This window comes from Atractosteus spatula, chromosome 4 (assembly GCF_055471065.1).
Source record: "Atractosteus spatula isolate fAtrSpa1 chromosome 4, fAtrSpa1.hap1, whole genome shotgun sequence".
Classification (NCBI taxonomy): Eukaryota; Metazoa; Chordata; class Actinopteri; order Semionotiformes; family Lepisosteidae; genus Atractosteus; species Atractosteus spatula.
In genome coordinates this window covers 37,093,978-37,120,604 of record NC_142709.1, presented here as the reverse complement: position 1 = coordinate 37,120,604, position 26,627 = coordinate 37,093,978, and positions in this window count along the sequence as shown.

The following is a 26,627-nucleotide window of genomic DNA, read 5'->3' as shown; positions in this document are numbered from 1 at the left end:
ACATGCTCCTTCTGACCATACTACTGTACTGTACTGTACAACCAGTTTCACAGGTATTTTCAACTGTTGTTTCATCGGTTGTTATCCTGTAAAGCGCTTTCAGGAGCCACCTTTAAAGGCGCTATATAAAATAAAGTTTATTATTATTATTATTGATCATTTTCCTCCTAGAACTTGTAAATTGTTGTTGTTATTGTTGTTGTTATCCTGTAAAGCACTTTGAGAAGCATACTGTCCAGCATATTGTATTTCATTGCACTTTGACAGATCATCTTATAATCACTTGTTGATAGAATATCCTCCAAGAGGATATTCCCCCCAAGAGAATATAGAGGATATCCCCCAAGAGGTATCCAGGTAACAGTGAAACGGGCGTACAGTCTGGGGAAATCGCCCGTTTTCCATGTAAATAGTTCCCTGGTTCCGCACCAGCCATGGGGAAACGGGAGCGGGGCGGCCTAAAGGGGGGAAGGCCGCCCTTGAGCGACGCTACCCCCGCTCCGGAAAGCCAGAAGGAGCGCTTCACCCTGCCTGCTGTGGGAAGAGTTGGCCACAGCCGGGGCTTATTCCTTCCCTGCCTCACCGAGGGCAGACCCTGCCAGGCCCTCATCGACACCGGTTCGACCATCACCCTGTTGCGGCCTGGTGTCCTGCAGGGCACCGAGGCAGCAGGACCCCCAGGGCGCTCAACGTGCATTTTGGGGCTGCGAGGGTGAAACACCCCTTCTACCTTGAACCAGTCCACGAGGACTGTATCCTGGGGTTGGACTGGTTGGTGGTGGTGGTGGATTTGGAGACAAAATGTATTTACATTGGGTTGGGTTAATTTACTTATTATTTTACAAGAGAATGCACCTGACAAGCTGGACAGTATGCTTCTCAAAGCGCTTTACAGGATAACAACAACAATAACAACAACAATTTACAAGTTCTGGGAGGAAAAATATGATCAATATTAATAATAATAATAATAAACTTTATTTTATATAGCGCCTTTAAAGGTGGCTCCTCAAAGCGCTTTACAGGATAAAAACCGATGAAATAACAGTGGCTGGGGGTTGAAAATACCTGTGAAACCGGTTTGTTCACAAACAATGTACTGTAGACACAGAGACTCAGTAGCAATAGCAATTCGCAATATCAAAATAGCAATATTATAGACACACAATTGACTTTAAAAAAAAACTTTTTGACAGCTGTTTTTTGTTGACAGCTTTACACAAGTTTATCAGTGAAAAAACCACAGGCATTCTTCCCCCCCCCTACATTCTCAGAGTAGAATATAATGTATTATTAGCACAATTTATTACAGTGCTAAATTTAATATTATTGATTACTAATAGTTTATGCTAACACCTAGCTTTCTTAACGCGAGAAGTACTACCGTAAGTACTGTACAGTAAGTACTCACTGTACTTACTGTACTGTACTTAAGTATTACTACTGTAAGCAAAAAAAAGGGGTTTTGGAGGGGGTGGAGGTGTCTTTCGTTGGAAGAGTCGCCCCCTTCTACTTTGAAAATACCTGTGAAACCGGTTTAATTCGTCACAGCCAGCACTCCCGCAGAGAGTGATTAAAACAGTGCAGCACTAGGCGAATGCACATGAATATGTTGGGCTTTTGGGCTCTGGTGGATTTGCGCCCTACAGTTCAGTGGTACCGCATAGTACAAACGTGTTATTTTGAAATATAAAAAACGTCAATATACTGTAGTGTCCATAATATTTGCTATTTTAGTTTTTCAAAGAAGTGTTTCTGTTAAAAGAAAACTCATAGTGATTGCTGGATTTGAACACCCGACCTCACGTTTATACAGTACTGTAAATCGTTTGCTTAACCCGTGACGCCACCGAGGCAAGTCATGTGACACACACTGAAACAGCAATACAGATATTACAGTAATATGGTCAGCTGGTCAACCACATGTAAGACTTTGGTGCTTAAAATGTTTAGGGAGAAATGCAGTATTGGTGTGTATTTTTTCTTTAAAATACCAATAACAGCAACATACAGTTTACATAATGTTTATGTTCCTAAATTAATATCGTTTATGACCTTTATCACCTTCGTTATGCTCCTCTGCGTTTTATTCTTAGCTTCTAAAATTTCCCTTTAGTGGTAAAATTCCATATAAATATTCAATACTAAGTGGATTAAAATGTGCACAGTAGAGATTAAATGATTAAATCTTTTCACTAACGACGAATACACCACATTATATTCCGTGTCGCATTCACATTGGAATGTTTTTTTTACAAGTGTCAAAAGAAGCGATATACAACCTGTCTCCTCTATAACTCTTCAGTTTACAGAGAAATTCCGCCAGAGCCTCACAACATTGTCCAATAATACTCTTCTTGTGTCTAATTTTTAGTTAAGCAGGATTTGAGCTACAGACCATAACAGACCAAAAAACAGAATCCACCTGCGATTCGGGTGTTAACAAAATGTGTTTACAAAGAAAGTGAAATACAGTAATACTACCAGGTATTTAGATACATAGATTTAGATATTTAGATCCTTAAATTAATATAATTATTAATTTCTTTAGATACGTGATTACATATTATATTCTCGATCATAAAACAGATAATTCTGGTCCTGGAATCTGACTGGCTGACACCCTTCTGAAGCGGTACCATAATTTCTGGTATATGGACACCCCAGAAATTTGACTTTTTACTGTGTGATAGATTTTAAAGACTACTTCTTAGCGTAGATAAGAAAGTGTAGATAAAAAAGCTTGGATTCTCATGTATCTGATACAAGTATCTTTTAATACAGTCTTTGTTGTGCTCTTGAGGATCCTTGTGATATTTTGAGCTCTGGTTGAATGATAAGTGTCGCAGTTTAAATAATTTTCATTGTTAGAAATTATGAAACGCTCTTTTAAAAGCAAGGGAGTTTTTATGTTTGTTATACTAAAAGAAAATGCCCAACGAACTAGGTATTGGACAGTTTTTCAGTGCTTGTACAATCGATGGAAATGTTCAAATAAATGTGCTAAAGAACTAAACAAAAAAAATAATTTATTCCTTTAACATATTGGCTAGCTAATGTCACGTCCTCGTTAGTTAGATCAACAAAATGCTGTGGTGTTACTTTTTGTCGATGAAAAAATAAAGTCTTTTCATTTAAAATGACGGTTACAAATAATGTGGACCAGCATAATACTTTGAGTTTACAGCTTGTCCAATGTCATTCATTATTAATACTATTAGTAATATCTTCGGTAAAGACTTTGATGCATAAAATATTTCTGCATAATTAAAATATTTATTATAAAGGTAGGTTGTGTACTTTTGCCCAACTGAGCAATCTTGCTTTCATAAAATATACCAACGTTTTAATGATTGATGATTAACATGCTGTAATACAGTTTAAAATAATTAAACGTCTAAACAGTAACTTGAAATCTTATCTCTACTTATATAACTATGAAGTGGTATTAAATAAATATGGCTTTTTAGTATAGATTACACTTTTCTAAAATGTATTTAAAAGATAAAAATGATTACAATCTAATCTTTCCACATTTTATCCCAATAGGAAGTACAATATGCTCCTGCAATGGTATGAAAGTTGATTAAGATACTTAGAAGACAAAGATAACGATTTATGTTGCATTGTCAGATTGTGAATCAATAAAGACATTTAATTAAACACGCGTTTATGTTTTAATTTAAAATGGGGCTAATGGGGACTTTCTCTCTTCTCTCTCTTTTTGTCAAAACTCATTCAATGGTGTTTTTTTTTATTTCACGGAGGGCTTCTCAGACAGTTCGGCATTCAGGTAGATTGCCCTACGTACGCTCTAAGTTTCACTTTCACAGGTAGTGGCTGAGAGGAGAATGGTGTCCAAACTAGTGGCCATCATGGACAACGTCTCTTATTCCCTCTATGACATGCTTGTGGAAATGAAGAGCACGTTCAGCTATAGACTGATCCATCCATGGTGCGACAGGGAGCGCTACAGGATGTCATTCTTGCCTTCTGCCATAAGACTGTACAACGCATCCACCTTGCATCTGCGCAGAGGCAACATTGACAGTGACCTGTTTCTGGATTGAACAGTAAACTGATACGTCTGTTCTTTTTCTTTTTCCCGTTAACAACCGTTTTCGTGCAATATATGCCAGGGACCTGTGCAATATATTTATATTTATATTTATATTTATATTGTGCAATACGACTTTTTTGTGTACTGTTCTGTTCTGGTTTGTTTTTTGTGTGTTTTGGACTGTGAGTAACTCTTCTTAGTGCACTTCACACTGTACTGATTGTATTGTATGTATTGTATTATTATTATTGTATCAATCGTTACACTGTTGCTGTGTTGTCTGTGTTAAGCTGCTGTTGCACTGCAATTTCCCTCAAGGGGTCAATAAAGTATCTATCTGTCTTTGTTTCTTTCTCACCCGCCGTGATTCGGGCACAGAAGGGTTAAAAAGAAAGTCAGACAGGCAGGGGAAGGGTGAGTTGTGAAACTGTTATCTACTGTCCTGGATAAAGCGGTTAGAAAATAAATGGATTTACACCTGTGAAAAGCATTCCAATTTTAATGAGATACAGAAGACATTATTCATAAAAAAATTATCTTGTACGGTCTGTAAACTGAAAGGAGACACGTTGAGTATCGCCTCTTTTTACACTTGGAAGAACATTCCAATGTTAATGCGACACTGAAGATATTATTAATAACCTTTTAAATCTGAAGGGAGATCTAAAGGGATCCACACAGTACAGGTCCCTGCTAGCTATTCAGATGGAAAGACGGTGACGTCACCACGCAGGCGAGCAGACACACCCTCTAATGTCAAGCATATGCGTTAAATATATTTAGATCTTTGAATTTATGTTGTTATTGATTTCTTTAGCCTCACAACATTGTCCAATAATACTCTTCTTGTGTCTAATTTTTAGTAAAGCAGAATTTGAGCTATAGACCATAAAAAACAGGATTCACTTTTTCACATATTATATCACATATTATATCACAGATGATATCAGTAGCAGTTTGAAACTATTCATTGTTATTAATAAACGACTTAGATTCAAACATGTTGTGATATTTAGAAAAACAAAAAAGTCAATAGAGTGTCCATAATATTGCTATTTTGCTATTGCTATTTTAGTTTCTTAAAGAAATGTTTATTTGTTTTATTTTTTTATATTATTTGTTATAACCTCAGGGTTATACAGTAAGTCAGTCACTTAAGCCATCACGCCACTGACAGAGTCACGTGACAAGCAGTGAAACAGCCATACACATATCAATAGAAAGTTTTATACTACTGTTTGTGCTACAGTACATGAATATAATTGTATCATTATTAATTTCTTTAGATATGCGATTCCATATTATATTCCCTATTAATCAAATTCTAAATATGCTTTTGTTTAATCCAATATCGAGCATATTCGCAGAAAAGGTTAAAACGATCAATTTTCACAACGTATATAAACGTACAGTAAAACGGTCAGAAGGAGCACGTAAAAACATTTCCGAAATAACCACATGTAAGACTTTGATGCTTAAAAAGTTTAGGAAATGGAATACTGCTGTGTATTTTTTCTTTAAACTTTTCATTTACATAATATGTTTATGTTCCTAAATTAATATTGTTTATGAACTTCAGATGCGTTAGGCTCCTATTCTTTTCATGCTTAGCTACAAAAATTTCCCTTAAGTTGTAAAATTCCATATAAATATTCAAAACTAAGCAGATTAAAATGTGCACAGTAAAGAGATTAAGTGATTAAATCTATTCACTACCGACCAATGCACCACGAGTGCCCCTGTCGGTCATTTTGACCAGCCAATTACGTACCGTGGTACGGCCTGGTGGCTCGTGCGTAGTTGCATGCGGTACAGGTTTGTACCGCGAGCTTTGAATGGCTGCATCTGTATGTCAGCTAGAGCTGCAATATAAAGATATAGTTAAAATATTTCCCTTTGTAGTAGTGCCTAAGGGCAAAGAGTCACTATTAGGAGATGTGGCCAGTGAAGCCATGGGACTAGTGAAACGTGTCTTTATGGTAGCACAAAATGATAGTGACCTGGCAGAGGCAGCTTGTAGAGCTGAATATTGGAATCAGAAACTTCCAGGAATATTTGAAGGCATAGGTATCTTACCTTTTTCATATTGTATAAGACTGAAGAATTCTGCTTGTCCAGTAGTTCGCTCTCCATGACGTGTTCCTGTACCCACATGAATGGACCTGCATAAGGAGCTGTATAGAATGGAAGCTCTGAAAGTGATTAAAAGAATTGGGGAACCTACAGAATGGGTCAACTCAATGGTCTGTGTAAAGAAAGGTAATGGTGCTTTGCACATCTGCATGGATCCAAAAGACCTCAATGAGTGCATACTGAGGGAACACTTTCAAATTCCTACGCGGGAAGAAATTCTTAGTGACATGGCAGGAGTGCAGTACTTCACCAAATTAGATGCATCACACAGATTCTAGCAATTGAAATTGGATGAAGAAAGTGCTAAACTATGTACTTTCAACACGCCATTTGGAAGGTACAGCTACCAGTGTCTTCCATTTGGAATAAGCTCAGCTCCAGAAATATTCCACAGAGCAATGGAAAATGTCTTTGAGGCACTACAAGGAGTCCGAGTGTACATAGATGACATCATACTATGGGGAAGAACATTTGAAAAACACTACAACAGAGTAGAGAGGGGTTTGCAAAGAGTTACAAAATATGGACTTAAGCTCAACAGAGAAAAGTGCCAGTTTCAGAAGAAGAAAGTGACCTTCCTTGGTGATAGACTGACACCACATGGGATTCAAAGCAGACGGGACTAAAATCAAGGCGGTGAGTGACATGCCTAGGCCGACTTATAGAAAAGTGATTCAGAGAGCATTAGCCATGGTAAATTATATGGGCAAATTTGTACCCAACCTGTCAGCTAAGACAGCTGCAATCAAAAAGTGAATGGTCCTGGTGGCAAAAACATGAGAAAGAATTGAAACAGTTAAATCTAATTTTAACAACAGAGCCTGTATTGGATTTCTTTGACCCTAACAGAAAGACTAGAATATCAACAGATGCCTCAAAGAATGGGCTTGGAGCAGTTTTATTACAGGAATATTGTAGACACTGGAAACCTGTAGCTTATGCAGAGGGATCCATGACAGAAACCGAACAAAGATATGCCCAGATAGAAGAATGTTTGAAACTCATATTTGGCTGTAAAAACTTTTACTCATAAATATTTGGACTCCCACAAATAGAAATAGAAACTGATCACAAACCCTTACTTAATATTAGGAAGAAAAACCTAAATTAAATGTCAGTTCGGATCCAAAGAATGATGATGAGATTACAGAAATATGATTTCACACTGATGTTCAAACCAGTGAAGTTCCTAATAGTAGCAGACGCATTGTCTAGAACACGTGTAACTGAAGCAGCAACCAGAGAAGACCTGAATGAGACTGAGGTAACAGCTCATGTTTGTGCTGTGACAGATGCAATACCTGTGTCAACTGCAATGAAACAAAAAAGAGCAGTTTAGACACAGAAAGATCCATAGTTGCAAAAAGTGATTTGGCACATGCACAATGAATGGCCAAAGCAAGTGTGTCCACAGTTTTATGCATTTAGAGAGAGTCTGTCGGTTGTAAATGGAATGTTACTAAACAAGCACAGGATTGTGTTGTGTCCTGAAAGAAAGCTTTGTTACACCCACAAGCAAATAGGAAGGCGGAGAAGGGTGTACAGCTGATCAAAAGCATGCTGAAAAAAGCATCTGAGAGCGGTGAGGATCCATACCTTGCATTACTGGCTTACTGGGCAGCACCACTGTCATGTGGACATTCATCAGGTGAGCTGCTCATGAGTCGCACCTTGAGGACACAAGTTCCCAGAGTTCAGAGACCACAACGCAACTCAGCACTTTGCAGAAGGATGAAACTTCTGAAAGACTCGCAGAAGGTATACTTCGATCGATCTGCTAGAGCTAGACCAGGTGAGAGTCTGGAGAGAAGGAACAGTGGACACGGAAAGCAACAGTGCTACAAGAAGTAGCCCCACGCTTGTATGCAATGGAATCTGAGGATGGCAAAATTCTCAGACGTAACCGATGAGATCTGATGAAAACATCAGATCCTGTCACACAGGACGAGAGAGAGGAAAGCACTTCATTGACACCGGAAAAAGGAGGAAGAGGATGCTGAGCCTACTGTTCCAGTAGAGCAGTAACAAAAGGACAGCTCAGGCAGTAAGGAAATGCCAATACTCAGGAGATCATCAAGGAATATTAAACATCTACAAAGACTGAATTTATAGCCTGAGTAAAGAACTGTATATATAGTGTATAATGTTGTTTAATTGAACTGAATGTTGTTTAAAGAAAAGGAAAGCAGATGTAAGGATATTGGTAGAGTGTGATCCTTATAAAAAGATATAAAAAGTCTACACACCCTTATTGAAATTGCAGGTTTTTGTGATGTAAAGCCAGAAATCAAGATAAATCATATCAGACATGTTTCCATCTTTAATGTGACCTTGCAACCAACAAATTCAAGAGAAAAACAAATAGATAATTACTAGGAAAAATAATTTAACCATTCAGTGTCCAAATCGCAGCAGGTGAGAGAAAGTAGGGAGAGAGAAAAAAAGTGAACCTTAGTTTTTTCATAGTCACAAGGCTTCAACTGATGCATAAAAAATATAGCATAATGCCTTTTCGCGTTATGAAGTCACTTGCACCTGGGATCCGCTGTATTCAAACTAAGGTTTCTAAAAATGCAACCAGGTACTAGATATTGTTTAAATAAAAGCTGTGAAATGTTTCACAAATTGTAATCTTTAAACCTGTAGGTTGCAGGCTCTATGTCATTTGTTCACAAAGTTATTAACATCTGAAACATTGTGTCTCATAAACGAAACAAATAACTCTGAAAAAGATACAATAAGCTTGAAATTGTTATTATTAAATTAATACTCTTAATAATGACCAGACCAAACCATAGTTTCAGTTTATACATTCAGTATATTTTCAATACCACACTGTTATTCTCGATTCCAATTACAATATAAATGATTTGGTTTTAAGGTTTGAGGCGTCTGTTAAATTTCCACACTTAATAAAGTGTTTTGAATTAAAGTGGTTGAACAGTTGACAGTATTCACATTTGCTAATTCGCATTTTTATATCATTATTAATATAAATCAACATTGAATATGTTATAATATACAGATGCAGCCATTCAAAATGCGCGGTACAAACCCGCGGTACGGTAAACTGCCCACAAGCCACCGCAGGGCACCGCGGTAAGTGATTGGCTGGCCAAAATGACCGACAGGGGCACTCGTGGTGCATTGGTTGGTAGTGAAAAGATTTAATCATTTAATGTCTTTACTGTGCACATTTTAATCCGCTTAGTTTTGAATATTTATATGGAATTTTACCACTAAAGGGAAATTTTAGTAGCTGAGCATAAAAAGAAGAGGAGCATAACGCATCTGAAGGTCATAAACGATATTAATTTGGGAACATAAACATTACTGTATGTACGTAAACTGTACTGTGTATGGCTGGTCTTGGTAGTTTAAAGAAAAAATACACACCAGTCTTCCATTTCTCCTTAAACATTTTAAGCATGAAAATTTTATGAAACGGTACCCAAATATGCGATTGCTGCATAGAATGAATTTTAATTTGAAAAAGTTATTTAACACGAAAATTAAACTGTTTCCATCTTCCGCCTGAGAACAGTCACCCGTTGCTACCCAACGCAGAAACACAGCCACTAACTAGCAAAGAGAGGACATTAGCTAGCCAATATGATAAAGAAATAAATGATTATTTTGTTTATTTCTTTTGCACATTTATTTGAACATTTCCATCGATTGTACAAGCACTTGGAAACTGTCCAATCCCTAGTTCATCAGGCATTTTCTTTTACGCTGAGGGCATTCTCCCGGTCTGGCGCCGGTCTGTGTCTTCTAGGATATAATGCCAGCGAACTCTTGTTTTTATGTCCACTATAACAGACAATCTCCTTTGCTTTTAACCGAGCGTTTAATAATTTCCTAAAATGAAAATGATTTACTTTATTTCCCTCACGGGATCAATAAAAGTATCTATCATCTGTCTAAACTATGGGACAGAATTCTGGGGTCTCCTCATACCAGAGATTATGGTAGGGCTTCAGAATGGTGATTGGCTGACACCATCTGACACCCCTCTGATTGGAGAAAAAAGACGTGCTGGTTTGCTATACGTACATACTGTACCAGTAAGAGGATTTCTTTCTATTCGAAACGTGTATTTTAAAAGTTTAAGAAGTAAAAACCTTACAGCGTACACAGATTTCTAAACTGATCAGGATCGTTATCTTTGTCTTATGCATAATAATGTTCACTGCTCTGTCCAGCAAATTAATAATAAACTTTATTTTATATAGCGTTTTAAACGAATAAGTAATTAGATTGCTCATAAACCTAATCACTTATTCTACATAAACACAGCGTAATTGCTCTCTGAAAATGCTTTTTCTTTTTATTTAGGCTCAGATTTCAACTATAGATCGTAATACGTTTAATACATCACAGCCAGCACTCCCGCAGAGAGGGGGGTTGTACTCCTTAATGTCTTAGCTGGAACACATCATTATATCTCATTTTGTATTTCTATAAAAAAATCGTTTGCCCAGCCTAACACTATTGTTGTTATTGTTTTTATCCTGTAAAGTGCTTTGAGGAGTACAGCTTTCTCACCACTTAGATTACTTTTTGATACCATCCTTACACAAAGCAGAAACTTCTTGTATTTTCTGATGACATACAAGTGGAAAGATTACAGATTTTAATCATCTTTTTTCTGAACCAGGGAAAATCTGATCATGTTTCTCTATAACAATAATAAAAAAACTTTATTTTACATATCACCTTTAAAAGTGGCATCTCAAAGCAATACAGTAGATGTAAACCACAGATTACAAAGTAAATACCCAGACAAAACGCAAACGTGTTTTTAATAAAATGCTTTTATTCATTCAGCAGAGAGAGAGCGTAGAACCTGGGCGTAACAGCTGTTCCTTTTTCTGATCACTCGCTCTCTGGATAAACGTCTCACCTGTCCTGTTCTTTGTTTTCCTAATTTGCTGATTATGCCTTCTGCGATCCACTCCTGCCCTCACACCTAAAAAAGACTATTTTAAATTTCTTTGCGCGGTCCATTGTGCAATTAACCCTTGTATGTGCTGTCCTTAAGGTGATATCACATAAAGGTGATATGTAAAATAATGTTTTTTATTATTGTTATAGAGAAACATGATCAGATTTTCCCCGGTTCAGAAAAAAAGATCTAAAGTATACTAGTTTGTCACTAGTATACTTTTAATACAGTCTTTGCTGTGCTCTTGAGATCCTTGTGATATTTCGAGCTCTGGTTGAATGATAAGTGTTGCAGTTTAAATCTCTCTCTCTCTCTCAATTCAATTCAAGGTGCTTTATTAGCATGACAGATGGGTACAATCTGTGTTGGGTATTTACTTTGCTTTGAGATTCCACTTTTAAAGGTGATATATAAAATCAAGGCTTTAACTTGCTTTAACTCCGCAAGTCTGAGTTCTTGTGTCTGTCCAATTCAAACCCGAAAGTATTACAATATGTATCTTTATAGCAGGTGGTAAACAGCTTTTTTAGTATAGATTACACTTTTCTAAAATGTATTTAAAAAATAAAAACGATTACAATCCAATCTTTCCACGTTTGATCCCAAGATCCCAAGAAAAATAAATCTAAACGGGGAGAAAGCTATGCTGAAAGTTTATTAAGATACTTAGAAGACAAAGATATCAATTTATGTTGCATTTGTCTGATTGTGAATCAAAAAACACATATATTTAAACCTGCGTTTGCGATTTAAATCAAAACATGATTTAAATCAATATAAACGTTTATATTGTAACGCCTAGGTGACTATTCATTGTTATTAAAATGACTTAAATTCGATCATGTTGTGATATTTAGAAATATAAAAGTCAATTAATTGCCCATAATATTGCTATTCAATTTTTTCAAAGAAATGTCGCAGTACACGAATATAATCATATCGTTATTAATTTCTTTAGATACCGATTCCATATTATATTAGCAGAAAAGCTTAAAACTACCACTTTTTTAAACGCTATTTCACATGTTAGTTAAAGACTTCGATGCTTAAAATGTTTAGGGAGAAATGGAATACCGGTGTGTATTTTTTCTTTAAAGTACAGATTCCTGGAATCTGACTGGCTGACACCCTTCTGAAGTGGTTCCATAATATCTGGTATACGTAAAAAGAAAGCGTTGATAAAAAAAGCCTGGATTCTCATGTATCTGATACAAGTATCTTTTAATACAGTCTTTGCTGTGCTCTTGAGGATCCTTGTGATATTTTGAGCTCTGGTTGAATGATAAGTGTCGCAGTTTAAATAATTTTCGTAGTTAGAAATTATGAAACGCTCTGTTAAAAGCAAGGGAGTTTTTATGTCTGTTGCAGTAAAAGAAAATGCCTGACAAAGTAGGGCTTGGACAGATTCCAAGTGCTTGTACAAATGTGCTAAAGAAATTATACTTTGAGTTTACAGCTTGTCCAAAGTCATTCATTATTAATACTATTAGTAATATCTTCGGTAAAGGCTTTGATGCATAAACATTTCTGATAAAGGTAGGTTGTGTACTTTTGTCCAACTGAGCAATCTTGCTTTCATAAAATATACCAACTTTTTATTGACTGATGATTAACATGCTGTAATACACAGTTTAAATTTAAAAGCTGCTGTACATGAGAGGTTAAGCTTTATTGGCTCCTCCTGGCGGTTTTACAAGGTGATGCCGGATACTTTCCGGCATGACGTCAAATGACGCGATTTACCCCGTGATACTGCGTGATACTGCGACACGCCCACCGGGGTATACCGCGAGATACCCCACCCATTTTGAATGGCTGCATCTGTATATACATAAAAAAACAAAAACATTTTAATATAGTGTACACAATACTTACTATTTTATTTTTTAAAAAGTGTTAGAAGAAAAACTTGTGCAGTGAGGGTATTAAACCTTAGATCATCAAGGGCTGCACGGAAACACAGCTAAGACAAACAGTTTAAAAATATTTCAAAAGTAATCATGCATGAATGAGTCAAATAAAAAATAAACCATGATTACAAAGTGGATTAGAGTAATACTACCAGCTATATAAATACATGTATTTAGATCCTTAAATTAATATCGTTATTAATTTCTTTAGATAAGCGATTCCATCTTCTATTCCCTATTTAGCGGATTCTAAAAAGTATGACATTTTTTACTGCAATAAAAAGCGCAAGTATTCATAGAACAGGTAAATCACTTAACTCACTTAACTTTGAACATGTTGTGATATGTAGAAATACCAACAAATTCAATATAGTGTGGATAATATTTACTATTTTAGTTTTTCAAAAAAATGTTTATGTGTTCAAAGAAAACTCATGGCAAGAGCTGGGTTTCAAACCCCGACCTCCAGCATGCAAGTCAGATGCCTAAGCCATTATACCAACATGCCACTTAACAACTTAATCTGTAACCGAACAGGGCAGGCAAAAAGTTTCCAAGTCATCGCTAGGGAATGTGTTAAATTGATGCAGATGTTTACAAAGAATTTGTACTACTGTGATAATTTGATCTATATGAATAGAATTATATTGTTATTAATTTCTTTAGATAAGCGATTCCATATTATATTCCCTATTAATCCAACTCTAAAAAGAATGCATTTTTTTTCTGCGATAACAAGCGCAAATATTCATAGAAAAAAAGGTTAAAACATTATAACTTTTTATGAAGTATATAAACTTAATATAGTCAGAAGGAGCATGTATATACTTTTACAAAATAACCACATGCAAGACTTTGATGCTTAAAATGTTTAGGAAGAAAGTGAAAAACTGGTGTGTATTTTTTCTTTAAATGATCAATACTAGCCATATACAGTTTACATGATATGTTTATGTTCCTAAATTAATATTGTTTATTAGCATGTGAAAGGCATGGTGAATCGGAGGTTCTCAAAACTTACTTTGTATGATTGAAAATGAATATGTGATCCGATCAATGAAATGCTGTGGTGTTACTTATTGTCAATGAAAAAATAGTATTTTCGTTTACAAAGACGGTTACAAAGAAAGTGTTTACACACTATGTAACCAAATGAAAGACTTTGATGCTTAAAATGTATATGAAGAAAGTGGAATACTGGTGTGTATTTTTTATTTAAACTACCAATACCAGCCATATACAGTTCACATAATATATTTATGTTCATAAATTAATATCATTTATGACCTTCAGACGCATTATGCGCCTTTTCTTTTTATGCTCACCTACTAAAATTTCCCTTTAGTTGTAAAATTCCATATTAATATTCATTAATTAGCATATTTAAACACGCACAGTAAAGAGATTAAATGAAACAATGGTTTCACTAACAACCAATGCACCACGAATGCCACCTGTCGGTTATTTTGGCCAGCCAGTCGCGTGCTGTGGTATAACGTGGTAAACTGTAGATAATTTTGCATGGTACAGGGTTGTACGGTGCATTTTGAATGGCTGCATCTGTATGGCACATTACAACACATTCTACTTTGCACATTCTAAATGGCTGTATCTGTAGTCTTTCACACAGATGTGTTAATATTTCTTTCAATCACATTGTTCTGCAGGTCCCAGCTAATTCTATCTTTTGATTCCTAGTTGTGACATGATGGGACAAAGACAATAAATATTTCAAATTATTTTAGATTTTATTTTAGGGAACTGGAAGTGTATGCTTCACCAAGCACAAACTGTAGTTTTTAATTAGACACAAAAGCCAAATACTGTACATTGACAGATGAACTACATTTTTGATACCCCACATAAGTAACTATAATTATTTATGAGCTAAGTTATTTTAAAAGGAGTAAGGGAAGTTAGGGAACCACCTCATCACCTGTTTGCAAATGCACCTTATAGTACAGGGCAAATTCATTCAAAAGACTACTCAATCTGGCCTCTTGTTTTTTGTTTACAGCATGTGTTACTAATGGTAATGGAAAAAAATCAGCTACAGTAAAATAACAATATATTAGATTGTATATATGTACATATCTAATTATATATATATTATATATATTATATTTTAAAATGTATTATATTTAGTGGCTTTCAAAATGTAGTATTTAAAAGCAAATATACATGTAAACAGCTAAATTGTGACTCCTACTTAATTTAAGGACATCTTTAAATTCCCTTCAAACGACTGGGAATTTTTAGTTCCTGTAGTGCTGTCTGTGTAGAATTTGCATGTTCTCCCTGAGTTTGTGTGGGTTTTCTCCAGGTTCTCCCACAGTCCAAAGACATACTGATAGGTTAATTGGATTATGGGAAAATTGTCCCTTGTGTGAGTGTCTGTGTGTGCCCAGCGAAGGACTAGCATACTGTCCAGGTTGTACCCCTCCTTGTGTCCATTGTTTACCTGGATAGCTTTCCACTCCCCCATGACCAACAAAACGTGATACCAGAGAAAAGGTACATGGTTATAGAAGGGATTGATAAAAAATGACAGGGCAAAAAGCAAGGAATTAAAGTGATTAGGTTGTAATTATGTGTCCTCACATGTCAACATTTCAACCAAGGTCATCAGTGATAGTTACTGAATTTATAGCTAAATACAGATAAAAAAGTAACTGCATGTTACTTTAAACGTAAAGAAGAAGTTTTTGTTTAACTGTACAAACTGAAATTTAATTGTGAGATATGATTTAAACAAAGCCAGTATATGTCCAGATAATCCTATTCTAGGTCGAAGGCTTTTTTACCAAATCTTTACCAAAATCATATGGCAGTAGTGCCAAAGGTTGCACTTAGGTCTAGAAGAATGAGATTGTAGTTACAGTCCTCATTGGAAACTTGACAGTACTTTTTCATACATGTGACTACCTCCTACTAATTTCTTAATGCTCTGAGGAAGGCATTTATCGAATTTGAGGCGGGGGCCAAAGGACTAGGTTTACGGGTGATTGAAAAAAAGACCCACTACATGAGGACTTCTCAAGGTCCAAGAGAACCAATCAATTTAAAAGTAGGACAGCACTCTTTCTGAGGTATGAATGAGTTTAAGTATTTTGGAGCGATCATCATAGCAGACAATAAGATCAGGACGGAGGTGAGCTCCAGACTGGCAGCCAGCAATAGGAGCTATGGGGCATTATATAACCAACTTAAGAGTCGTAGCCTATCGCGGGATCTCAAGAAGGTTCTGTACCAAACTGTTATTAGACCTGTGGTTACATATGGTGCAGAAACGTGGACCCTAACTAAAGCTGACAAACGCTGTCTAAACACCTGGGAGTGGAAAGTTCTGAGAAAGATATATGTGCCTGTGAGGATAAGATAACCGTGGAGAATAAGAACAAATAATGAACTTAGGAGACTGTACCAGGACCAAGATCTTGTTTCGACGATTAAGGCAGGATCACTATAATGGTTTGGGCGTGTCCAAAGGATGAAGTGGGGTAGAGGCACCCGAAGAGCTATAGAGGGAAACCCAGGAGGAAGGAGGAGAAGAGCACAGCCAAGATGGAAATGGCTGTAAGATGTGGAGGCAGATATAAGAGAGCTGGGTGTGATGAGAAGGAGGATTAAATCAGCAGATCATACACAGTCCTTCAAGGACTGTAGAACCATGCAGTAAGTAAGTACTAGAAGTAAGGCTATTTCATCATAACTGGAAAAAAATGGAAAGAAATTGTGACTGTGCTTGATATTGGGAATGATGACACAAGATGATGTGATAGTTATAAATTGAATCTGTGTTTTTTTTTAAATGACAAAGTCACTACGCAGTGGTAAGGTTTCACAGTGGTTAGCATTGCCTCCTCAATTTGCTGGGGCACTGGGTTCAATTCCAGGCTGTTATGTGCATGACATTTGTATGTTTTCCCCGTGTTTGCATGGGTTTTCACCTGGTGCTTCATTTTCTTTTTAGTTTAGCTGTTGTGTTCTACACAGAGTAGTAAGCTGACTGATCCAGGGAAAAGGCATGGTTATACTTCTTACACTTTTCAAATGATTTGAAAAAGCTACTAATCTAATGTTTCTCCATTTACGTTTTACACCAGTCTAGATTAAGAGAGCAAGTTGAGTATTAAAATAATGGGATAATTTTTTGGAATGTTCTGATTTTTTAAGGGTATTTGTTTTAGTTCTTAGTTTTAAGTGATCATTTAGTAAAATCATTTAGAATGGGTCTATAATGGTTTTCTGGGTACCTTGATAAACTGACCAGGGTTGTGTCAACTTAATGCAATTACTATTTGTGTGTTTGCTTTTAAAATCATTATCATAGAAAATGTACAGTAAGGGGGACAAAACACAGTCCTGTGGTAATCCAGTGGAAGTATAGCGAAGTATATGTTTAATGTCAGATAAACAGTTCCAAAATTTGACCTGTTGAGTCCTATTTGTCAAAAAGCTTAAGATCCGTGTTATCCTTAGCTTGTTTAGCTTGAAGTTCTCTGAGAGTTTCTGTGCAACCATGGTAGTTTTGTGTTAAAAGCAGAGGAAAAGTCAACAAATAATATCTTTACATATGACCTTGTCTGGTCAAGATGCTGATAGACCAGATTTAACAATGTAAGTACTGCAACATCTACCCCCCTCCTTTGTCTGTAGCAGACTGCAGGAGGTCAGTAAGGTCCTGTGTGTTCTTTGTAATGTATTGCTTTAAAAGTCTCTCCAGACTTTTCACTGGGAGAGATCTAAGTGCAACTGGCCTGTAGCTGTTAAGCTCAGTTGGCCTGGCAGTTTTTGGAATAGGGTTGATGGATTTCTTCCACAGAGAGGGGATTAATTGTGGATTTAAGGACATTTGGAAAAGCAAACTGGAAATATAGCACAGCTGATATGCACAAGATTATAGAACTCTTCCACATACATTATCTGGACCTACACTCTTTCTACCACTCTTTCTAATTTTCCTAAACTGCTTACATACCTCTGCTTAATCAATTTAAATAGGCTCACCAGTACTGGGAGGTCAGCACTATAGATTGGGGTGGTTGTGGATTTCATTTCAACATGGGAGTAAAAATCTATTAAATAATTTCCCAACTGTCGTTCATCCATGCTATTTAACACAGGAAAAGTATAACCCTTACTCTTGGGGTGATACTGGCCATGGATTTAATACCCTGCAATGCCAACCTGATAACCATGGTATTTTCTATTTTTTCCCTATGCTGTTCCTTTTCATTCCTTATTTCATTTTCACTTTTTTTCTGTGTTTCCTTCCTGTGTTATGTGTCTTCTTGAGAGAAAGCAAGTTCCTTTTTAAGCAGTACATATTTAAGACACTTGGTTACCCAGGGTTTGTTATTGAGGTAAACCTTAACCATTTTGGTAAGAATGATGGAGTCTACACAGAAGGAAATTCAATACCACCTCATGAGCTCATGAATATCCTTTGATGTGTCTTTAAACACATCCCATTGCATGCAGTCGAAACATTCCTGTTGCTATTCAAGAGTGCTAGTTGTTGTTTCTGGTTTGCTCATCTTGAACAGCGTCTGGTAGATTGGCCTGAAATACATTGTGTTGTGATTAGAGTTGCCCAGTGGGGGTTTTGACAGGGAGGAGTAGGTTTTTGGATTTGTTCCATATGTGATTGATAATTCTGTTCAACTACGTAGGGCAGGTCACATATTGATAATATGTACAAAGTTTATTTTACAGTGTACAAATGTTAAAATTTAGGGGCATCTGGGGATGCAGCTTCCAGTTTCTGAAAGAAATGATTTCCGATGCCTTTTCCATGTTTGCTTTGGGGTGGATATAAACAACTGTTAGAAAAAAACTCCCAAGGGTTATAGAAGGGGCGCAATCAGGAGAGATGGACACAGTAGTTCAATGTCAGGCATGCCCAGACTCTCAAGGACATTAGTATTTTGATACTGGCTGTTATTAATCATCAGATAGACCCCTCCATAGTTGAGCACAGGTGATATTTACCTGAGCTTACAGTGTCTCTGTCCAGTTGGTGTAGAAAGAACCCCTCATGCTTGGCCACATCATTTTTTATTGCCTCATCGAGCCATGGCTCTGTAAAATCAACTGTGCAGGCATCACAACATTTGTGCAAAAATTATGCACTGGCATCCAGGTTGGTGCCTTTCAAGGATGGAACATTAGACAGAATCATCATGGGCAGGAGGAGTTTATTCATCCTCTGCTAGAGTCTCTGTCTCAAATCTCCAGTGTATTTTCAAGACACCATTACCATAAAGACCTACGCATTTTTCTCACATATAAGCTGACCATTCTCTCAATCTTTTCGATCATTGTGATGGAAACCTCGTAGTTGGTTAACAGCCATGTCAAATAGGGCAACGGCCCAAGTTGCAGGCACCAGAACTTCAATTTGGCAGGCAATAGGGTCTTATCAATGCTCTCAAGGCCTTTGGTCACCTTGCACCTAAATTAGTATACCTGTGTCTTTGAGGCTTGCATCATAACATTACCCCAGGCTTTTAATTGTCTCCTCTGATGAAATTATAATAGATTTTTTAAAAACATATTACGATGATGGACACTTCACTTGTGGTGTATCGACAATATAATGCAAGAAATTGTATATGGTTAATAAAAGTGATCTTATCTTATCCCCCTTGATACTTTTCTTCTGTTGCAGGATGTAGCTGGTTGGGTTACAACTGTTCCACTATTGCACCTGTGCTTGAACTAAACTCCTCTATGACAGGAGTATTGATAATCTGCAGACTTTGGGTTATATCCTGTCTCTTCATTTGACTGACTTGACTTACTTCTGAAGAAGTACTGGTCAATGCAAGGTCCCTGTCTCACTTCCTTCAAGCGCTTTTTTCTAACTTGATGGATCTTCACAGATGTTACCTTGGACCAGCCACAGACAAAATTATGAAGCTTGTGTCATGTTGCAACTCTTGCTGAAATTCTTTATATGACTTTAAACACTTTTTGAGACTTGGTGTCTTGAGAGGACAAAAAGTGGTCAATACATTGGGGTTATCGAGTGCCCACCCTATTTTCTTTATTGATGTTATTGATAAGCCCACTGCATCATCAGAAGGCTTGATAGTGACAACTGTCACTTCTCAAAATAGAATTATTACAAATAAGGATTACGAAAATTGAAAATGAGCAGAAACAGACTGAGCAGGTTAGTCAATAATTATATTAATCATACCTGCAAAGTGTAAACATTTTGCCAAGAATATACCCAAGCAGTTGGTATCATTAGAAGCACCAGAGTTCTTGATCTTCTGGCACAGCTTTGGTAAAAAGAATAATAAATTAGGCACAATGCATTAAACAAATATTTATTAACACTGACACAACACCAACTTAACATACAAACATACAAGTTGTGCTTTTCACAAGGAAGGTGTCTCAAAGCCCTACAACCTGATTAACGGAAAAAAAAAAACAAGGCTGCTGCCAATTGTTTGAATCCCAGCAGGCCCAAAAATAGAGATAAACCTGTCTTCTGCACCAAACATAATACAACCTAGACTTGAATCTCTCTCTAAAACCGCAGATTCTATTAAATGAGTGTGATCTTATCTCCCTATTCTAAAATGCATTCAATAACCAGGAAAGGCCTAGGGATTCTTTACAGGAAAACCACATTTCCTAAAAACAAAATGGCAAGCTCTCTTAACAAGATTCAAATACTTAACTGAAATCTGGTCTTAAAGCCTGATAGGAATATGGATCTCCCACCTCTACTGCCTTTTCTCCACTCTGCTCATGTCTTGCTGCCCTTTCAACCATTCTTCTCTTTCTCTTTCTCTTTTTCTCTTTCTGTTACCTCCTTTCTCCTCTCTCTCTGTCCTTTTATCTCTCCCTATTTGCCTGTTTTATCCTCTAATCTTAGACTGTTGATGACTGTTAATCATTTAATATGTTAATTAACAAGGGTAAACTAAATAATCCCTTTGATCAATGTGTCACATCTGAAGTTCCCAAGAACTTGACACAGTCAGGTGTTAACCATTGTATCTAAATTCTTAAGATACCTCATTAGCCATGTCCAATAATCATAACAGAATAAATAAAAAAAGAATATCGCTATCTTGAGTATTTAGAAGACAGAAATTGGAATTATAGATTTTCCATCCCAAACAAAGAAATAAATTAATTTCATTTTTATGTTATTAATTAATAAATCTCTATAATTTAAAAGGTGGCTCAATAAAACATTGTACATTTCTTGAAAGTATTGTTTTCACAAATCAATACTACAGTACATAAACTAAACTTCACTATATCTTAATTAAAACAAAAACTCTTCTATCTTCTTTTATTCTTGAGACCTGCTATTTTTCAGTCATTATACAATCTATATTCAATGGTTTTTAGTTGTGTGAAAGTTTGTATCTGTTTAAAATCGTTATTTGCATTTAAAAATAAAATAATATTCTCCAGGTTATTAACACTTTATAGGGCATTCTGGCATGAATATACTTTATATTCCACAGTCCATCATTCCTAATTTACAGTGTCTAAATACTTTAACGTCAATACTGAGTTACTGCATTAATTAATTTTCTCCTCTGTATCTGAGGATATGCAATTCTTTTATGTCATTGGCAAGTTATGGACATTTCTGACCTTTGCAGTGCATGTCATAGGGTTTTTTGTTTAAGAAAGGATGTATCATTGCTCACTTTATTATTCCAGCTGCTTATCTGCTTCTGTTATGCTTTTCTACAATAGTTTGCTCCAGAGTCGCTGGCTTTTGTAACTCATACTTATAAAAGAAAACAAACAAGAAAAAAGTTTCACTGTGGTTCAATGCTTTATATTTGTTTCACTTACTTAAGAAAACATAGTATCAACACAATTTCACATAACGTATACAGGGTGAACAATTTACAGTGGTGTGAAAAAGTGTTTGCCCCTTTCCTGATTTCTTATTTTTTTGCATGTTTGTCACACTGAAATGTTTCAGATCATCAAACAAATTGAAATATTAGACAAAGATAACACAAGTAAACACAAAATGGAGTTTTTAAATGAAGGTTTTTATTATTAAGGGAAAAAAAAATCCAAACCTACATGGCCCTGTGTGTATTGCAGTTGTTGCTGCTGAGGGTGGCTCAACCAGTTATTAGGTTTAGGGGGCAATCACTTTTTCACAGACTTCTACTATACATCTCTGTGTACAGAAATTATTCTTGTTCTCTGTTTCAAATGGAATACCACTAAATTTGCATATGGGCATATTAGCAATTTAAGGTTTAGACCTATTATTTGCTTGTTTATACATAGACTGGTTTGTCCCTCATTTAACAACCAATGTGTGTTTGTAAGATACAAAAAAACTCTTAAAATACAATCAACTACAAAAGAGAAATACATAGGAATAAAATAAATATAACTTAAACACTTCTACCACCATTTTCTAATCATGTAACATTTTAGCACACTACTATAATACCTTTGAGTGTAATAGAGCCACTTAATCAAGTAATTAAATGCATTGTTAAACACATTAAACTAGAGCTGTTCACAATACCTTTTGGTAATTTACTAGATGAAGGTTTGAAGGGTTACTGTGAAATTAGGCATTGAAAATAGAATAATTAGGAGCAATGAAATTGCTTTGCTTTTTATTTGATCATTATTCCATTTATGTTTTTTTAAACCTAATATTTTATGGCACATTAACTAACCTTAATTGACCTCTTCTTTGTAGGATTCATCTTTTCTGAAAGCTCAAAATTGGAGTTTCAAATCAGTGTCGCCGTAACTGGGAGTCCTTGAAAATAAATAGGGTATTTAGGCAAATACAAAACAGCTGGTCCCTTGATTGTATTCATTCATTAAAACTGCATTTCCTCAGTTTAGAACTATTAATTATATTTCAATCTTGCTGTCTCTTATTATGCACATTGTACATAGAACGACTTCTGAATGTGGCAGAAACCTTTTCCTGTTTTAGTCTTAAAGAAATTTGCTGAAAACATAATCATAATGTGAATTTGCTTTTGTGACATCTTAAGTGGTTTTCTTACTGTTTCTTGTGGAATTTTTCATATGAATTTGAGTGCATTACCATGAATATAAATCTTTATCTTCGTGGTTCAACTATAGTTTATCCACTCATACTTATCATCTCTAGATCTCAATAAACATTCTTGAAAGTTTCCTATCATGTTATTGATAGATTCATACATTCAACTCCATAAAAGAGTCAGCCTTCAGAAAATCAAGAACAAGGGAAGTTTTTTTTTGTTTTCAACAAAGAGCTAAGAGACATTCCCACCATGTTAAAACAGACCCCTTAAGAAACACTCTGTTACTACAATAATATTTGTGCATATAGCACCTAAAAGCTGCTGAAATAGCAAGTGTGCGTTTATGCAAAAATGTGAAGCTTAAGTATTCCTGCATTGCATACTAAAGCCATTGACATGTAAATTAAATAAAATTGTAAATATCATACTGTGTACTTATTAGTAGCTTATTGATTCTGTAGTGATTTTGTGATTTTACTGAGACAATTATTAATTGTAGCAGTAATCACGAGGTGGTTCGTTGTGCCTTTTAGAAAATCAATCGTCAGAACAACTAACAACGCACACACACAGATTCAATACATGAGATACATTTATTAAACATAAATTGTGCACCAAACATATACCAGTCTGCCTGGATACAGGCGGCAGACCTTACTGTGAGGGTTATCAATATACAAGGTATATAATCTCGAAGAGATGCAAACACAATGGGATACACAACAGAAAATATACTTCAATATATCGTTCGGCTATACCAAATCACTAATCAGTGTTATTACCCACTGTTACACTAGACTCAGAAGTAAATACATTACTCATGAATTAAATTGATAACAACTTGTGTTGAGGTAACAATAAAATCCTTGAGACGCAATGTAGGACATGGGGTTTACTTATCCACTGTGTATGGATTTGGGATTTCCCGGCACGAACACCAAACCAGCTGACAGGCTCTGTTGCAACCTCTGTTCAGAGGTTGTCCAATAGGTGTTGTCCCGGCATCCTCTGGCTACCAGCCAACCAATTGAGGTTCAGCTCAGAGTAGGACGGGCGGAGGAATCTAACTGCAGCACGCAGTTGCAGTCGTTGCTACCAGGGGTCTACCAGCAGTCCGGCTGACTAGTAGAAAGTCTCTATGCACAGAGTGTGACTGCGGGTCCTCGCAAGTCACTCTTTTGCACGGGAAGAAACTGGTTCGTTCCCGGTCCAGCGTTGCTTCTAAATAAGCTATTCAGGTTGTCGACGAGGGTTCAACTGTAGGCTGCCATTGATCAAGCAGAGCATTCACGTTGCTTGTTGCAGAATTCTTGAGTACGTACGGGATCCTCGGCCTTGAGCTTAGAACAAAGTCCAAGTCCTTCTGCAGACAACACCGGTTGTCACGTGATGGTCTCTGAGGGTGCGTGAAAATGGCAAGGAGAGCCCCAACCTGAGCTTGCTCTACCTTTTTGACCAAGACACAGATGTGTGCTGATTGGTTGAGAGTTTGGCAGGCATGGGAGACCCACGTGGGATTACCACGCCCTGCCAGTCCCCGATTGGTTGATCAAGGTGAGAGATGAGTCACTTACTCCTGACACTTAGGAATGCAGTCCAGATGTCCATCTGGCACTCCCTAGACAGATAGGCGCCAATGGATGACCATTGATCATGATAGCCAGGCTTAGCTGAGTGCATCCCCATTTGGGAGCTGTTTCATATCAAAAGAAAACACCTTAAATCTGCCTGCATGAATAGCTTGATGATGAAGAGAGAGATGGGGCCTCATTTAGGAAAGCACAGCAACGCTTAATTCTGTCTTATTAACAAGCATTGCCGCTACAATTCAATAGGAATCCACTGATTTTTTAAGAAAACCAAATCATGTTTGAAGCTTGTTCTATACACAGGCAATCCTTTAGGTCAGTGGTTCTCAAACTGTGGTACTCGTACCTGCAGTGGTACGTGGCGTGCTGCCAGGTGGTACGCCAAAAGACCCTGGAACTGTGTTGTGTGCGCTGAAAAATCGGGACGGGTTTTCATATTTTGTATTTTTATACGTGTCGAATACGCAGCCTACATACTACGATACAGTGCGCGCTAATACTTCAGTGGACACAAGAGATACTCTGTAATTCTATACCACTCTATAGGAATGCGTGCTACGGACGCAAGTGACCAATTGTATTTAAAAAAAGCTACTGTATCTCCAGCAAATACGGAGGTAAGAGAATGTGCGTGATTTTGGAACAATGCCAACGTTGTAAACACAGGAATGCATAGAAATGCGTGCTACGAACGCTGGTAATCTTGTGAGCACAGGAAAGCGTGAAAAATAACAGAAAAATATTTAAGAACTGTTCTAAGTTAATTTGAGAAAAATACACCGAGCGTCTCTGTGTTTCTCTCCCATGTGCATGAAATAAAAACTTAAAATGAACACTGAAATAAAAACGGAAACGTGGAAAAATGCAAGCTTGCGGATTGCTTAAGCAGGTAACCCCCACACTATTATGTGTGGAGAAAAAGCTGCTGAACAGCTCGACCTGCTGCCCCCCCTGAAAGACACAGTCATTCATAGAATTAATGAAATGAAGGATTATATCAAAAGTACGCTGACAGAGCGTGTTAAGATGAGCAGATGTTTTTCACTGCAATTAGATGAGTCTGTAGTCGATTTGGCCAATTTGCTCGTTTACGTTAGATACGAGTTTGAGGGTATGTCCCGTGAGGACTTTCTGTTCTGTAAGCCGCTACCCACAGAAACTACAGGAGAGCACGTATTTCAGCTTCTGAATGAATTTATCAAAGAGAATGGCATCGACTGGATAAAATGTGTTGGAGTTTGTACAGACGGTGCTAGAGCAATGACAAGCCGACACAGCGGTGTAGTTGCACGAATTAGAGAGGTTGCTCCAGAAATTAATGGATGCATTGCAACATCCACCGCGAGACCTTTGCCGTCAAGAAAATGCCTGACAATTTAAAATCTATTAGACTCTGTTGTGAATTGTATCAAGGCTCGAAAAATTAATTCACATCTGCTTTGCTCGACTAAACAGGCTCACCCCCTCACTGAAATTGTGCTTTTTTATTTTTATTTGTTGTTTTTTTTTCTGTAAAACACTTTGAGAAGCCACATTTTTTTATATCAAACAAAGTTTATTATTATAATATTTATTATATGTATGTGTGAGTGTGTGTGCACACGCGCTCATGTTGGTCATTGAGAATTACTGGGGTTCCTATGAGATGATGACTTGTAGGTGGTACTTGGATGCTTTGGTTGGATTAGGAGTGGTACTTCGTCCAAAAAGTTTGAGAACCACTGCTTTAGGTAAAGAAATGCCTTCAGTTATCAGTTACGTCAAATATAAATAAAATTATGTGTGTGCTCAATGAACTGGTGATATCTATATATAAACATAATATAGCTGTTATTATCAAGATTTATAAATTATTAATAAATTCATACAGTGCTGAGTAAAGTATTGTGAACTTCCAATATAGTTATGGGAATTTCTTACCACCATACCCTTGTTTAAAATGAT